The sequence below is a fragment of the Erithacus rubecula genome, assembly GCF_903797595.1.
Source record: "Erithacus rubecula genome assembly, chromosome: 23".
Lineage (NCBI taxonomy): Eukaryota > Metazoa > Chordata > Aves > Passeriformes > Muscicapidae > Erithacus > Erithacus rubecula.
In genome coordinates this window covers 236,413-251,722 of record NC_136675.1, presented here as the reverse complement: position 1 = coordinate 251,722, position 15,310 = coordinate 236,413, and the positions used below count along the sequence as shown (strand labels likewise).

General features: G+C 35.9%; 1 long non-coding RNA gene across 1 annotated transcript in view; it reads left to right on the top strand.

Annotated features, from left to right (window-relative positions):
• LOC306811816 overlaps positions 1-14,464 on the top strand; it is a 28,926-nt gene extending 14,462 nt beyond the window's left edge. Inside the window, exons 3-5 of the long non-coding RNA XR_013776741.1 lie at positions 8,387-8,512; positions 11,685-11,786; positions 14,364-14,464. This is a non-coding gene — a long non-coding RNA (uncharacterized lncRNA). The remainder of the gene's footprint in view (positions 1-8,386; positions 8,513-11,684; positions 11,787-14,363) is intronic.
• Positions 14,465-15,310: the final 846 nt, after the last annotated feature.

Here is a 15,310-nt window from a genome sequence, read left to right as displayed (position 1 = left end):
CAACAGTAATCTGTCACGTAGGAATACTAGACTGCAGTATGACTGGCTGGAGTGTTGTGTTTAGGAGGAGGTTGGGTGCTGCTGGATGGCCGGCTGGACAATGTGTCCTTGTAGCAATGAAGTCAAAGTGATTCTCTGGTATGGGTAAGGGATATGCTAGGGTGGTGTGTCTGGTTTGTCCCCTGATTTCAGGAGACATACTGATGTAAAATTGGAGAAGGTCCAGCAGATGGCCACCAGGATGATTTGTTTGTTAGAAGGATGATTAGCTTGTTAGAGAACTCAACACAGGGAGAAAAGTTCAAGGAGATTGTTTAGCTTGGAAAAGACATCTTCAAATTCAACTATTAACTCAGCTCTGCCAAGTCCTGCCAGAAATGGTGTTCCTGAGTGCCACATCCACGCATCTTGTAAATCTCTCTGGAGATGGTGATTCTAGCACTATCTCCAGCAGTCTGTTCAGTGCTTGACAGCCCCTTCAGAGAAGAAATTTTTCTAATACCTGATCCAAACCTCTCTTCATGCATCTTGAGGCCATTTTTTCTTATTATTTGTGAGAAAAGACCAACCCCCACCTTGTTGTAGAGAGCAAGAAGATCTCCCCAGGCCTTCTTTTCTCCAGGCTAAACATGCCTTGCTCCTTCTGACAATGCTTGTGCTTCCAATCCTTCACCAGCTTTACTGCCTTCCTTTGTACAAGTTTCAGCACCTTAGTGCAAAGACAGCTTGGAGAGGTTTCATCAATCATCCAGTAGAAGATGGTTGTGAAAGAGGAGCTGTTTGCTGCTCAGAAGGTTGAATAGTGAGAGCAGAAATTTCGTCTTAGCATAGGAGAAGGGAAATCTGTTGGAAATAACTAAACACTGGAATAAGTTTCTGAGAATCGTGTGGAATCTCCCTCTCTGGAGATATTTAAGGCTCATCTTGGCAGCACCATAGCTTACTTGATTTAAGGTCCTGCTAAAACGTAGTGAAATGAGGTCCAAGAGAAGGAGTCTGGATAATTTCCCAAGATCTTTTCCAGGCTGGACTACTCTATGATGCTGTGATTACAGCTTTTTGTCAGTCACGGCTCTGGGCAGAGATAGCAAGGTTGTAGATCAGGCAGTAGGAAACTGTGTAAAGAAGTGTGGTTACAACTACTGATGGACACTTGATGGAATATTCTTTTATATAAATATTGGATTTGCAGTTTTTAAAGCTGAGCTAGTAAAGAAAATAAAATTTACTTGCATTTCTTTTTTATTTTTGTTGTTTTTAATGTTTTATAAAAGAAAAGATGTACTGATATGGAAAAAAATAAAAATTGTGAGTTTGATGCAGTCAGAATAAAAAAATCAAGTTATTCAAATATTGAGCTAAAAGGAGTAACACATTTCTATTATTCACATTATATACAATACATGTATATAATGTATGTTGTAATGCAACTTTATTACAATCTTGTGGAAGCAGGTATGAGGACTGCAGGTATTTCACAGGGCTATTTGCTTTGCTTACCAGGTGGTTGAAATTAAGCTGTACTTGGTTCAGCTCATCGTGTAGCACATGCTGCCACTCAAGGGGCAGAGCAATGGCAGTTGAGATACTGTATTAGTAAAGCTTGCAGAAATCATACATGTTGAAGAAGCAAGTGTTCTACAGGAAGAAAAGCTGTGGAAAGAGCTGCAAGGCAATCTCTTGAGGCAGACATGGTCACAAATAAGAGGTATGTACACTGAGGAGATTTAGGCTTTTTAGTCTGATTCTGAAATAAGGTAGCTTGATGATGAACTGCTATCTTCAGTAGCCCTGCATGCTCTTTTCAGTTTTGTATTATTTGATTCTCTATTGTGTCCATCTGTTCCATACATTTTTGTGACATCAACAGCAATTTCATTAGATGCAGAGAAGTCAAGTGAGGTGGTGACATATATTTGCATGTATGCATTCCAGAAGATGTTTGAAGGAGCGATGTGTTATAGATTTAGTATCCTTTTGTACACCTCTCAGCACAGAGACTGAAGCAGAATCAGGAATACCTTGCTATTTATAAAAATCTGGACTACAGACCTGGATTCAGTGCATTTCCATCTGATTTGTATGTGTTCTTTTCAGGGGGTCTTCAGTTCATGGCAGACAGCCCTTCGTAAAGTCATGCTGTTACTGAAGAGCAAAGAAGGAGAGGGGAAAAAAGGGATTTTAAAGTAGTAGACACATAGGCGTGTGTCTAGGGTTTTTTAGAAGCTTTTGATGGTGGCCTAAGCAGAAATCATTTCCCTAGAGTTTTCCAGTTTCTCTCTCTTCTGTGGCACTCTGGAAAATTACTTTGGTGTCTCTCGTAAGAGAAGATGCTTTTAATAGTCTTTGCGTTTTTCTCTGTTCAGAGGGATTTTTTTCTCCCAGCTGACTCATGGAATTGCTTGAGAAAAGATGATGTTTAAAAAAAAAAAAAAATTCTGGCTTTGTCCTGTAACTGCTTAGTATGTGCAGAGACGAGGCTATTGAGAGTCAGTCTTCTCCACTCAAATTTTCAAGTTGAAATCTCATTAAAACCAACAATACAAAGTACAAGCATATTAATCTCATCCAAGGCCAGTTTTTTTATAAGCTATCACAGGGCAATTTCATCTATCTTATGACATAATGTCCTAGGAAGTCCTCATAACTCCTTGTAATATACACTGCATGGAAATACACTTACTCTGTAAATAAGGAGCATTTCATACAACTATTTTCCAAAGAGTTCTATTGCCTCAGTGCTTTTTTTTTACCCCCATCCTCATCAGCTGAGATATAGGCTCATTAAATAATGGAAAGTAAATGACCCACTAATTATAGCATTATTACATGGACTTTTCCTGATGCTTTAATTGTGGGATGTTAGTTTTTCATAAATATTAATTCCTTGGATTTTCCCTCACATCTACTGTTTGTGAAGGATTTTCTTTGTCCTTTTAGAGGAAGGTGATGGCGAAGGCATCTTGAAATTGATGTCTTACTCATCAGTGTACCTTCATCCCAGGTGCTGAGATTGGGAAAGCTAAAGAAGGTTCTTTGAAGTTCTTAAGGCAGGAATCCAGGCTGAGTTTTCTACCTGGAATATAAGAAATGCACAAAAAGTGGTTGTCTGCAAACATTTTATCTTCCAGGAAGTAGGTAAAAGTTGCCTACAGATTCCTTCTTTGAACAGGATTCTCTGGTCAGCATTCTCATGCCTTCACTGCAGGGTCACTTTTTATGTTCCCAGAGTTGATGGTTTGATTAATTAGATAACTACTTATCTGCCTCAACAGAAGTAGGGTCCTGTACACCTAATTATGGATAGTTTGTGTATTGAAGAAAGGATTGAACTGTGGTGTTGTGGATTAGCCACAACAGGTAGCCAAATCCTTCCTCTGACTATTCCTTCACTTTCCAAACAGTGGATGGGGCAAAGACCTTGAACAGTAAAAGTGAGAAAACTCATGGATTGAGATAAAGACAGTTTTATAGGGAAAGGAAAAGCTGTGCACACCTGCAAAGTGAAATAAGGGATTGCAAATATCCAGCCATCCTCGGGAAAGCAAGCACAGCTTCATCACGTGTGATGCTAACTTGGAAAGACAAACACCCTCATTCCACACATTCCCTGTTCCTTCTTTTCCAAGTTTTTATTGCTGGGTGTGTCATCATGTGGTTAGTTACTCTCAGCTGTCTTGGCTGTGTCCCCTCCCAGTTTCTTGCACAGCCTACCTGTGTGTTGGCAGGGCAGCACATGGAAGCAGGAGAGCCCTTGATGCTGCGTGAACACTGCACACTGCTCATCAGTGTTAATGATGCTGTTTTCAGCACATACCCAAACCCTTCAAGCTGCTACAAGGAAAACTGACTTTATCCCAGAGAAAACCAGCACAAGTACTCAAAGCTGTTGCTGCTGCAGGTGATCATTTTGAACCTTGTGTTTGTATATTGTCAACATCACAGAGGATATGTTGAGGTTGTGCTGCCTTTTTTCTGTTATTTTGGCATGGTTTTTGCTTGTGTTAATATTCATATGTTTATGAAGATGTTTTCTAGCATTTCAAGGAAGTTGAACCAAAACAATTAAAATCTCAATGCGTGGAGTTATGTTGATTCTGCTTAGTGTGTACAGTTGAGTTGCTGACACATATTGCTAATGCACATGACTCCTACTCATCTGTTGTTTGAACTTACAGGGTAAATTAAACTGGAAGGTGGTTGGTGTGCAAGTATATCAAACTTCAGTGCTGACTGCAGTCAGGTACTTTATAAGCAAGTTCTACCACCTTTTGATAGAGTACAAAGATCTGCTGAGGTTCAGGGACTTTAATATTGTTGCCAGTTTCTTTGTATTCTAAGTGGTTACATCCTCCCTTCTAACATTTATTAATCCCCTTCCTTTGTGTCTTTCCTATGCTTGTACAATGGTATGCAGCATGCTCTAGGACAACTAGGTAAATTTTCTTGGAATTCTGGTAAGTCTTAGTAAGTCTGTGTTAAATGTGTGAGAAAAAACCTGTCCCACTTTGCTGAAGTTAAAATGGCTTAAGGGTAGCAAACGGGAAGAAGTGTGCACTACTGAACTGATCTTCTGATCTCTAACATGGGGATGCTGTAGCTGCTCATTTATATCATCAGAGCTGAGCACAAGGTGCTGTCTCTGAACCACCTTCTTATACTAGAGGAAGACGTTTTCAAAACCATTTAGTCTAAAGCAGACTGCAAATAATAGCCTTTCAGAGCTGAATTTGAATAAACCAATAGGCACCTAAAGATATGGTGAAGGAAAGGGAAGTACAACCTTAAATGATGCAGTTGTTACTGATGCCACTTGTAGTGCCCTAAAAGTGGGAAAAGATAAAATCTAATTAGACAGAAAATACTGCTAAGATAAATCATTGTAGTTTTTTGCTTTGTTGTGCCAATACCAACAAGGGACTTGAGGCGAACTGTACCCAGCTATCTCTTTGAAGAAAAATTGGATCTTAATCACTCATCAGCCATATTATACAAATCTAACCCATACTTGTTCCTAGCTTGCTTGGGATGTCACTTTCCAAAGAGTACAATATGCATTCTATTATATCCTAATAAAGAAGTGCAGTACAAAGAAGCATTCTGATAACACCCCCTCATATGGTGTCCAGATAACCCTAAAGGACTCGTGCTGTTTGAAGATATTTGTGTGTTTCCTTCTTATTTCTGCCTTGTCATTAACACTACAATAATTTGGAGTATTTGTAATATTGACTTAGCTTCAGGTATTGCTAATTTAGAAAAAAAACGTACACAACATTTTTATCATTTACTGTATTTGTCACACTTCTGTCTGCATTTGCACAATGAAGAATATTTTAAGTGTGTCGAAATCTGTGTATGTGTGCTATATAAATGATACAATATGGTGTCTTGTTTGATTTTAAAAAATACAGCTGTTATGCCATCACGAGGTCTGTAGTCCAAACTTCCAATACCACTTTACAGGCAACAACATGAAATATTTGTATGTTCTCTTAGGTGCATTTTAAAAAAATTTTAAAGATTAACCATTTCTTTCTGAGTCCACCATTTTCTGTAATTACATAAGCAGTGGTATTATTTGGATGCAGCCTTATTGTGTCATGGTGAAACCATGAAACCAGAATATTTCTGTGTCAAATTATTTTAAATATTACTGGGGATGGAGTTAGAGGCACAGAGTATGTGTAAGATATTTTGTGTCAGAATTCTTAAGTTTTCATGGGTAAGCAAGATACATACAAGATACATACATAAACTTTTTTGCTATAACTATTTCTTCAGTTAAAAAAAGTAACTTATGCATTAGGAAGTCTGCTTGTTGTATGTAGCTAATACCAAAAAAAACCACAGAGGTGTTTTCAAAAGACTCATCTAAGAAATTGTGTGAATAACACATTTAAGGATATTAACATGATAAGAATAACACATTTAAAGTCAGTATTTATTACAAGAAACTTGATGGTATTGAGGAATTATGTGAAGTGGTCAGTGTATATATATATATATATATATGCAGCTGAAGAACACTGCAATTTGAAATTGATGCCTAGAATAAATTGCAGTTCTTGCTTTGCCTGTATAGAAACACTCAGAGAGCTTCATAATTTTCCACTGTTCGTCTGTAGTGGACTTGTCACCTCTCTGTCAAAGAACAGAAATCCAAATCACTCAAGTTATTTATTCTCTTTGCTAATTAACCAAGTATTAGTGAGGGGTTAAAAAAAAAATCCTGTATTCACAGAAACAATACATAGCATACTGTTTGCTTGTTCCACCCTCATTATGATACCAAGTCTTCCCTCCAGTGGCTGCTGTAACAGTTTTTTACTTCATCAAAAAGAATTGTAAATTCTTTCAAAGCTAAATTCGGATTTATTTATTTTGCTCCTTTTAGCTTTGCAGTTGAACTGTTGTCTACTCAGTGGCAGGGTCTTCATCTATTAAAGGAAGAAGAATGATATCCACAACAGAGACAAGAATGGCAAGGCTTCCTGGTCTCTGCATTGATTTATCTGATCAGGGGATGGGGTCTCATTTTCCAAGATAAATCTCTTCAGCTACATTTTGTTTCTTCCCTTGGCTAACAACAAATATTTGAGGACCTGTATGTATTTTGTTAACTGCATTAACTTACTTATACCAAATTATGAATTTTCAAATGTTGTGTAGGGAGAACCACTCCATTTCATATGACAGAATAGTTTTAATCTGGGCTGTTACAAAACTCTGTGTGGTTTTTTGGCTTTGAATAATTTTAACTGAAATTATTTTATTTTCTATATGTTTTACTAGAATATAGTGAAACTTACTAGAATATACTATTATGTAGAATATATTGAGTTTGTGCTGCAGCTGTACAAACAAGATGGACAAGATTTTGTATTTGGTAATGTTTTTTCAATGGACTGCTTGGAAGACCTGAGGAAAATATTTAATACCATCCATGTGTGGGAATCAACATTTGAGTCACTTAAATATTTACATTGACAACATTATTGGCTAGAAAATGCACCCAAAAAAATCTCAATGGTTTTGCTGTTATTTTTGTGATTGCTTTTTGTTACACGTGGTGACTAAAGTCAAAAGACACATTTCAACAGAATCGTGTCATAATTTACAAAGTATACGATATAAACAGAGTTTTTCTCATGGAGTTATGTCTTTAACAGACTCTTGTAGTGTATTGCTGTTTCCCATCAACTTTGTCTGAACAGCCTTTACAAAGAAAGGCGTCAAAATCTGCCATAGTTCCAACTTGTAAAATGGAACTACTGACCTTTCTAGACCCCCAGGTTTAAAAAACCAAATCACAACAATCCCTCAAACCCACTCCTTAGTTATATCTAATGCCCCCTTAAATTGCTGTATTACTCCTTTAATATGCAAGAAAGTGTTTAATGGACTTTCTCTATGTGGAATAGGAAAGTAGTCTTTATTGTGCTAAGTTTATTTTTTTTCTGGTGTCTGTACAACGAACTGGTGTTACTTCCATTCTGGGGTTCTTTCTTGTAGGTCTAAGTGTTAGAGAGCCACTAATACAGTTGGTGAATCCTGTTACTGTTTTGATAAATTACAATAGAGACAGAGTTCATGCAAGCTCATCAATGATAAAGAACATGTGGGAGAAGAATAAAGCAAGTTGGTTATGACTGACAGATAAAACAAAGAACCAAAAAACCAATTAAGGGAATAAGAATTCAATGCACTAAAGTCTTTTTATTGAGAAGGAAGAAGCAATTGTGATTTGGTAGTTCATTCCCTCGGTGTTAGACTCAAGATGAAAGAGTCTGGATTTGATTGTCTGGGTTGCCTTCTGTGTAGCAGGAGAAATTTGGAAATAGATTTTATATGTAAAATCTTGCCTTGTATACACCAAGATTTGTTCTGTAGCTGGACAAATGTGGCTTTATATTTAAACACAGTTACAATACAAACACCAGTACTGTATTGTGGAAATCACAGTGACTTAAAATAGTGTGTTTTATGTATTTTTACTAAAACAAAACTCTACAGAGTAATAATGACAACAAAGTAGAGTTAATTGGTGAAGAAAATCCATAAAGATTGTGGAAGTTCTGTTGACTGTATTTTCTTGTATCTTCTATTTTGGATTTGCAGGTGTTGCACTTCTGTAAAAGGTTTATTGTTTACTGATGCTGCATTAAAATCACAAAAGTAGTTTTGATTAGGTAGAAGTCCATTTTGGATTAGGGAGAGATATTGTTTATTCTTTTAAACTTGAATCTTTAACCAAACATTGTCAGGCTTTGGGTGTAAAATAGTCAATTTTTTTTTTTTTGTGGTGGTGTAAACAGTAGCAGACAAGGGCTGTTGAAGAACAAGTCAGTAAATTTATTGATTTCCAATTCATGTTCTTTTTCAGATCATCATTTGAATAATAATCTACATTTACCTCAGTATTTCAATGTTTGTTGAGAGTTTGGGTAAATGATGGCTCAGCTTCAGCAAGGAGGTCCGGATGAAAAAGAGAAGACCACTGCATTAAAGGGTATGAATATTTTTGCCTTTTTTTACGTATTTTGCATTTAGGAAATTACTGTTACAGAAAAGAAAATAATGTGATATAGTTAGGAGTTAGAGCTTGGGGATTATAATACTAGAAGAGACTTGGTCCACCTGTGCTAGTCCTTATTGTCTAATGGTGTGTCCATTTATCAGTCTTTTCATAAGATAGTATAAAACATAAGATGGTGCGTGGTAAAGAGTAACAGTAATCTATTAATGGCTTTTTACAATTTTCATAATCGTCCTTTTTCAGAAAGTTGACTGGAACTTTTGTGTTCTTAGTTTTTCAAAAGTTTTGATTTGTGTGATGCTTTTGTTTTATAGTTATACAGCTGTATAACAGCTTTTAAAAATCTCTTGGACTAGAATGCTAAAAGGGAGAAGGATTTGAGGACTTTGATTTCCATATTGGTTTTACGAAGTTCCCTTTGTATGTTTTAAAAAATAAATGTATATAAATTACTTAAGGTGAAAAAATGAATTACATAAATGGCATGTTTTAGATAGTGACTTTCATCTTTGGTAGTGCATGAAGTTGGTTAGACATACAAGTAAGCTAACTCCATGTTGATTTAAAGTACATACGTCAGACAGTTGTATTCTAAATTGTTTTTCAAAGCAGAAAAAATAACATAGCTTGCCAGTCCTGCATACATCCTGGATTTCTATTAAAGCATTGTTAGAAAATGGTGCTCCCTTTCATATGATGATAGATGATGTTCCTTCAGTTGGAATTGAGTTTTTGTGAAGCATATGGTGATAACCTATGTTGAGCTTTCATCAAACTTTGTGCCAATTCTCTCCAATTAGTATCCTTTGAGGAAGTTATAGTTCAGGTTTGGAAGTAAAACTCTCATTTTATACATGGCATTAATTTGATTATCCTTAAGGGGTAGCATTACTGATGTGACAAGTGATTTTCCATTTGGTTATAGAAGGTCTCTTGGAGATCACTCAGTTTTCAGCACTGTTGATCTATCTCAAATTGAGTTGGAAACTCAAAGACCTTAGGTGAGAATGGTAGATGAGATTTCAAAAGAATCACAAAGTTGTAAGACACTTGTTGAAAAGTTGCACAAGAAGAAAGTGGCCAAGTCAGTGGTTGCAGCTCAGAGTAAGTGCAGTCCTCCTTAGTGGTTGATGGAAGCTGTAAGTCATGACAAGCTGTACATACTCTGGATAAGCATAATATCCTTCATATGCTATGGTCCTTGGTACTCAGGAGATGGATATTTTGTTGTATAATAACTGGCACTTCTGTGTAAATGCATCTCCAAATAGATCACACTAAGAAGGTATGGAAACTGGAGGGAAATAAAATTCTAGGGGTGTGGTGTGACTGGAGTCTTCCCCAGGGCTAAAGACTGTTTGCTACCTTGATTTTGTCAAAGTACAGAGGAAGAAAGGACATGCTTTTTACATCCTGTTGTGGGAGATTTCTTTGACAAAATTATTTTCTTTCTCAATATAATTTGGTTGAGAACCAAAGGAACTTCCACAGAACTTTCAAAGGACAGTGCTCAAGAACAAGCACATAATTTCTTGCATGAATTGAATTTCATGGGACTTGCTATTAAACAGATGTGATGTAAGAGTGAGCTGTGGATGACAGAGCCAAATTTAGAATCATCTGTATCTGGTGTTATTTAGATACCACAGAGATACTCAGAAACCATCTACTTTTTGGGAAAGATGTTGAATTTCAGCAATCATGCTGGATGGATTTTGATCCTCCAGCTTTTTGCCCAGTGGAATCACTCAGAAGGAAGAGTTGGTGACAGTCATGGATGCTGTAATAACTATAAAGTGAACTTGAAGAGCTGTAGAAGAGCAGGTCAAGGAACTCTCAAGAATGCTGAAGATAATTTTCAGTACATTTTAAGCAGTAGAAATTTCAAAGTGTTGAATGTGTCAATCCTCAGCTTAGGTGGGTATGTGAGGAGCCTACTGGCAACAAGACTGAGCAAAAATAGTGGTACAAAATATAAAAATTGTTTTAAGTAATACAGAGATGGAAACACAATTAATGCCAAATGAAATGTAAAGAAAATGAAATTTCATTTCAGAAAATTTCAAACTATTTTCTTTTCTTTGAGCTACAGCATTGGATAATAATAAAGGTAAAAATCAATATACTTAGAACACCTAATGTATTTCCTTGGTAACATCCAGTAACTTGATTTATAAAATAACAATAGTTCAAAGTCAGTTTAGCACTCCTGAACAGAATGTTTGTGTGGTCTTCAATTTCATCTCATGAAGTAGATAAATATATTTTGACAAAATCCTGCTGAATTTTGTCTTGATTTTTTTTTTTTTAATTTATAATCAGAAAATATGTAAGAAGCATAACACTGTTGTGGGTGATATACAATGAGGAGAGATCATTGTACACATGTAACCTGTGTATGCTGTAATTGGTAGATGTAAAGATGTCCCTGTAAGTTTGCCTCTGCTTAAATGTGCGTCCTTAAATCTAGGGTAAAGAATGTAGATTATGCTAATTTTAGTGTACTTGCATTAGTGGCTGCAGACTGTACCAGGCTGTACAGTCCTGATCTGGAAAGGATGGGTATACCATGGCTTGCTGTAAAATGGTTGTGAGTTGTGTCTACCTTGAGAGCTATTGAAGAAGGTGGTGGAGGGAAGGGTTCAGTTCTGACAGTCTGGGTATCAGAGGAGGGGCTGAGGACTGGTGTGGTCACACAGCTGCTAAATGCCAGTGAGATGATGTGCATCAGATGATTTGAACTCCTCAAGAGTGCAATCAAGACGCCATCAACGATTTGAAACTGAAGCTAGAGACCTTTATCTTAAAACCATGATGCATTCCCAAGAGACTTATTTTGTCATATTGAGGTAGTGAATCATTGAAACAAATGGCTATATCTTTGGTGACTTTCCTGTCTCTGGATATTTTTAGATTAACATAGAGATAAACAGGTAGGTAAATAAATAAATGAGTATATGGGCAGTGAAGTCCAACTTTTGAACCTTGAACAGGATTTCCCATAAGAGTGTCTTATGTTCAGCAATATTGGGATATTCTTCTACCTGTAAAATATACAAATCTCAGCCAATACATTTTGTCAGTGTTACAAGAGAAATAAAAGACAGGCAATGTATTATGTAATTTTTTCTTTTTCCTCTTTTAGATTTATTGTCTAGAATAGACTTGGATGAACTAATGAAAAAAGATGAGCCACCACTTGAATTTCCTGATACTTTGGTAGGATTTGAGTACATTTTTAATGAAAGTAAGTAATATGTGCTTTGTGAAGACTATACTTCTATATAATAATGTTGAGAGGTTATCAGTAGTTGAATTATACCTTATAAGTCCCTATTAAAATTTCATACTTCCTGTAAGGAATAAAATTTTAAACTTTAGTGCGCATAGACTTGTAAATCTAAAACCTGTTTTTATTTCATACAATTATCACAAAAATACCTCATTTCATACAATATTGTGGGGTTGTACTGGGCCTACTTTATGACTTCCTATTTTCTGTTATAGAAGTGTTGATACAAAATTTCTGTAGCATTTTAAAATCAGAATTAAAGACTGGTCACTCATTTAAGGAATGTTTTATTTCCTGGTTAATTTTTATGGCCACAGAAGAAGTTGTTTTTCAGATAATAATTTGTCCCAACTATTCCATTAATACCAACAGGCAAACACCTATGTTGATAGAAGAATGGGCAATGTGATAGACTGTCTCCTCTGGTATGGAACATAATTTTGCTTTGCAGCCAAGTGTGTGATAACTGCAAGCAAGTACTTCCAGCTAGCTCAGTCTCTGTGTTAAATGACTTAGTATTTATAATTTCCAGTGCATGCATTTTAAAATCCAGGTGAGAAATGAGCCTCTGAGATAAAGTAATATCAGACTGCAGGAAGTGACTCAAGTTTGTTTAAAACCTGTAGAACAAATGGGAATGTTTACAATTTTACTTCTTTGCAGTATCTGCTCTGTGAACAGAGGAACTTTAGTTTCTAAATCTGCCTGTTTTACATCTTCCACTTTTAAAGAAAAAAAAAGAGCTTTCCTTTAAATGATAGTCATTTATGCAACACTTAGCTTTTTAATACCCTGATGGTTTTCACAGGAAGGTACTTAGAGACTAAAAGTGTCATGAAAGTGATGCTCTTTCTTTGATGGAAGGAGTTCAGCTCTGTCACTTTTCAGCTCCTTATTTTAGATCTGCACTGTGTCTACTATATCTTCCTTACTGACTTCAGAGTTAATGGTTCATATGTGGCTGACAAAAAGGGCTGAAATTGGAATTTTGGGGAATGAATTATGTTACTGAATATTCTATTACTAACCTCACAGCCTGAGTGATTTGCATTGAATGGAGGAAAACCTATTACATGTACTAAGGGTCAGCAAAGCAAAAAAGTCACCATTTTGCTTTTGTACATTTAATTCAAATGTTCAGTCGTATTTTTATGTCTTAATCACGCTTCTTTTTATAGTGGAAAAATACAGAGGTTTTTTATCAGATTATTTAAATCTGAATAAGGCAGGGGTTCCAGAAAGTCAAAGGAAAAATACAGCAGATATTTGTTACTTGTGGTGAGAGCCAGTTCATGTACTGTTGAATGGCATATTTGAAGAGTATGTGTCTGAGAAAGAGCAGCTGAAAGTAAAGTTGTGACGAAAAATGTGAGGAGGAGGATGTTTGAACCCAATACAGGGATAGGAAACTGTGAAGAAGTACATCCTTGGTACCTAGTAATGAGGTAAGGTTTGGTAAAAAGGTCTAGAAAAATGTTAAAATCAGCAGATAAGCACAACTGTTACAGACACCAGATCTTAAATATTTTATTTAAGGCATCAGGAATCAAAGTGTAGAAGTTCTGTAAATACATGAATCAAGCAATTTTCTTCGTTTCAAGAGATAACATTATGGAGAAATCTTTGTTTCATCATGCAGACATTTCAGAATTTAAAGTTTACTTGCACATATCCCTGTTTTTAATGTTTCACTGGTATACTGCAGTTTTGTAATGCTCTGAGATCATAATGTGTGTTTTGTTTGATAGGCTGAAATACTGTTGGTAAAATGCTTGTTTTTGTAGTTGGCTTCCTACTGGTTGCCATTTTATTATTATCATTGTTTTAACACAGTCCATGTCTTCACCAGTGGTTGGGAATGCTGGGAACTTTGGCTATAAACAAGGCTAACTACAGGAAGTTACAATGGAATGTAAGAGTACCATGTGATTTTGCTCTGAACAAGCATTTTGCTTTATTCTACTGTTGTAATCTCAGTTGTACCCCAAATCTAGGAGGTCTTACTTGATTTCACTATGCCTTGGAATTAAAATATTTTCCCTAATTGTGGACATGGTTCTTTTCATATTAGCTTAGAAAGTTGTTATGCTTGAAGAGAAATCTTTCCCTTAGTTCCAGCTTCCAGTCCCTTTTGTATTTGAATTTCTTTACAATGCAGTTAGTTTTGAAGTAGAGGATTTTTAGCTACAGTTTGATCACCTGCAGATCAAATATTAGCTGCTAGTGCTTACATTTCACTGTTCATTCATAGCAGTTGAGACATAAACGTGTCTTGTGAAGCAGTTTGGTATTTGTTATGTGCATGCAGTTTCACTGTCATAATTTGTTTAGCTTAATCTAGCAGTATATACCATAAAACACGATTTTTAATGCTGCAATTGTTTTGTTAAAAAGCTTATACCCAAAAATGAGAAGGGTTTCATAATAGCTTGATTTTTAGCTGTAGACTTATTTTACAATTTTTACCGATTGAATGTGTCATACTTTTAATGAAGAAGTATATTAACTGTAATTATTTTGTTTCTTTTACAGAAGGACAATTAAGACACATTAAAACTGGGGAGCCATTTGTTTTTAATTATCGTGAAGATTTGCATAGATGGAACCAAAAGCGCTATAAAGCTCTTGGAGAGGTACATAATTTGAGTGTGCATGCATGTATGTGTATCTATATGTATATGTATAGGAATGTGTGTGGATGTGTCTGTATGTACATATGAGTGTGTGTGTGTGTGTGTTCATGTGCTGTGGGTTTTGTTTGTTTCCCTGTAGAAGTGATACTTTTACATATGTTAATATAGTTTTAGTGAGGCTTCAGTCATTTGTTAGAAGGTATTTCAGGATTTACTGCATATTAATGTTCTAACAGTAATTTCTGTTGTATGTTATATAGCTTCTGGTGTGATTTAGATTATTGTTTGACTTTAATATATCTTCATAATAAAATATAGTCTACCTATGTAAGTCACAATATTATACAGTGCCGTATTTTCTCTAACCTTAGTCACCTCATGGACTGCAAAGCTGTAACATTTTATTTTTAGTTTAAAGATAAACACACTGGTTGGTTTTCTCATGTTATCAAAAAATACCAGGAACCACTAAATAAAATAGAAATCTGAAGATTAATTGATTAAATATCTGTTGGTGTATTACATACTTGGATACTACTGGTACTTTCTAGGCAGTTCAGCCCCTCATAGCTACCTGCTCACTCCTCATTGTGGGATAGGGGAGAGAATCAGAAGGGTAAAAGTGAAAAATTCACTGGCTGAGTTACAGTTTAATGAGCAAAGTAAAAGCTGTGCACACAAGCTGTGCACACAATAGGAAATCAATTCACTTCTTTACATTAGCAGGCAGATGTATAGCCATCTGCAGGAAAGCAGGGCTTCTTTGTGCATAATGGTGCCTTAGGAAGACAAATGCCTTATCCATACAATCCTCGAATGGGTTTGGGTTGGAAGGGACCTTAAATG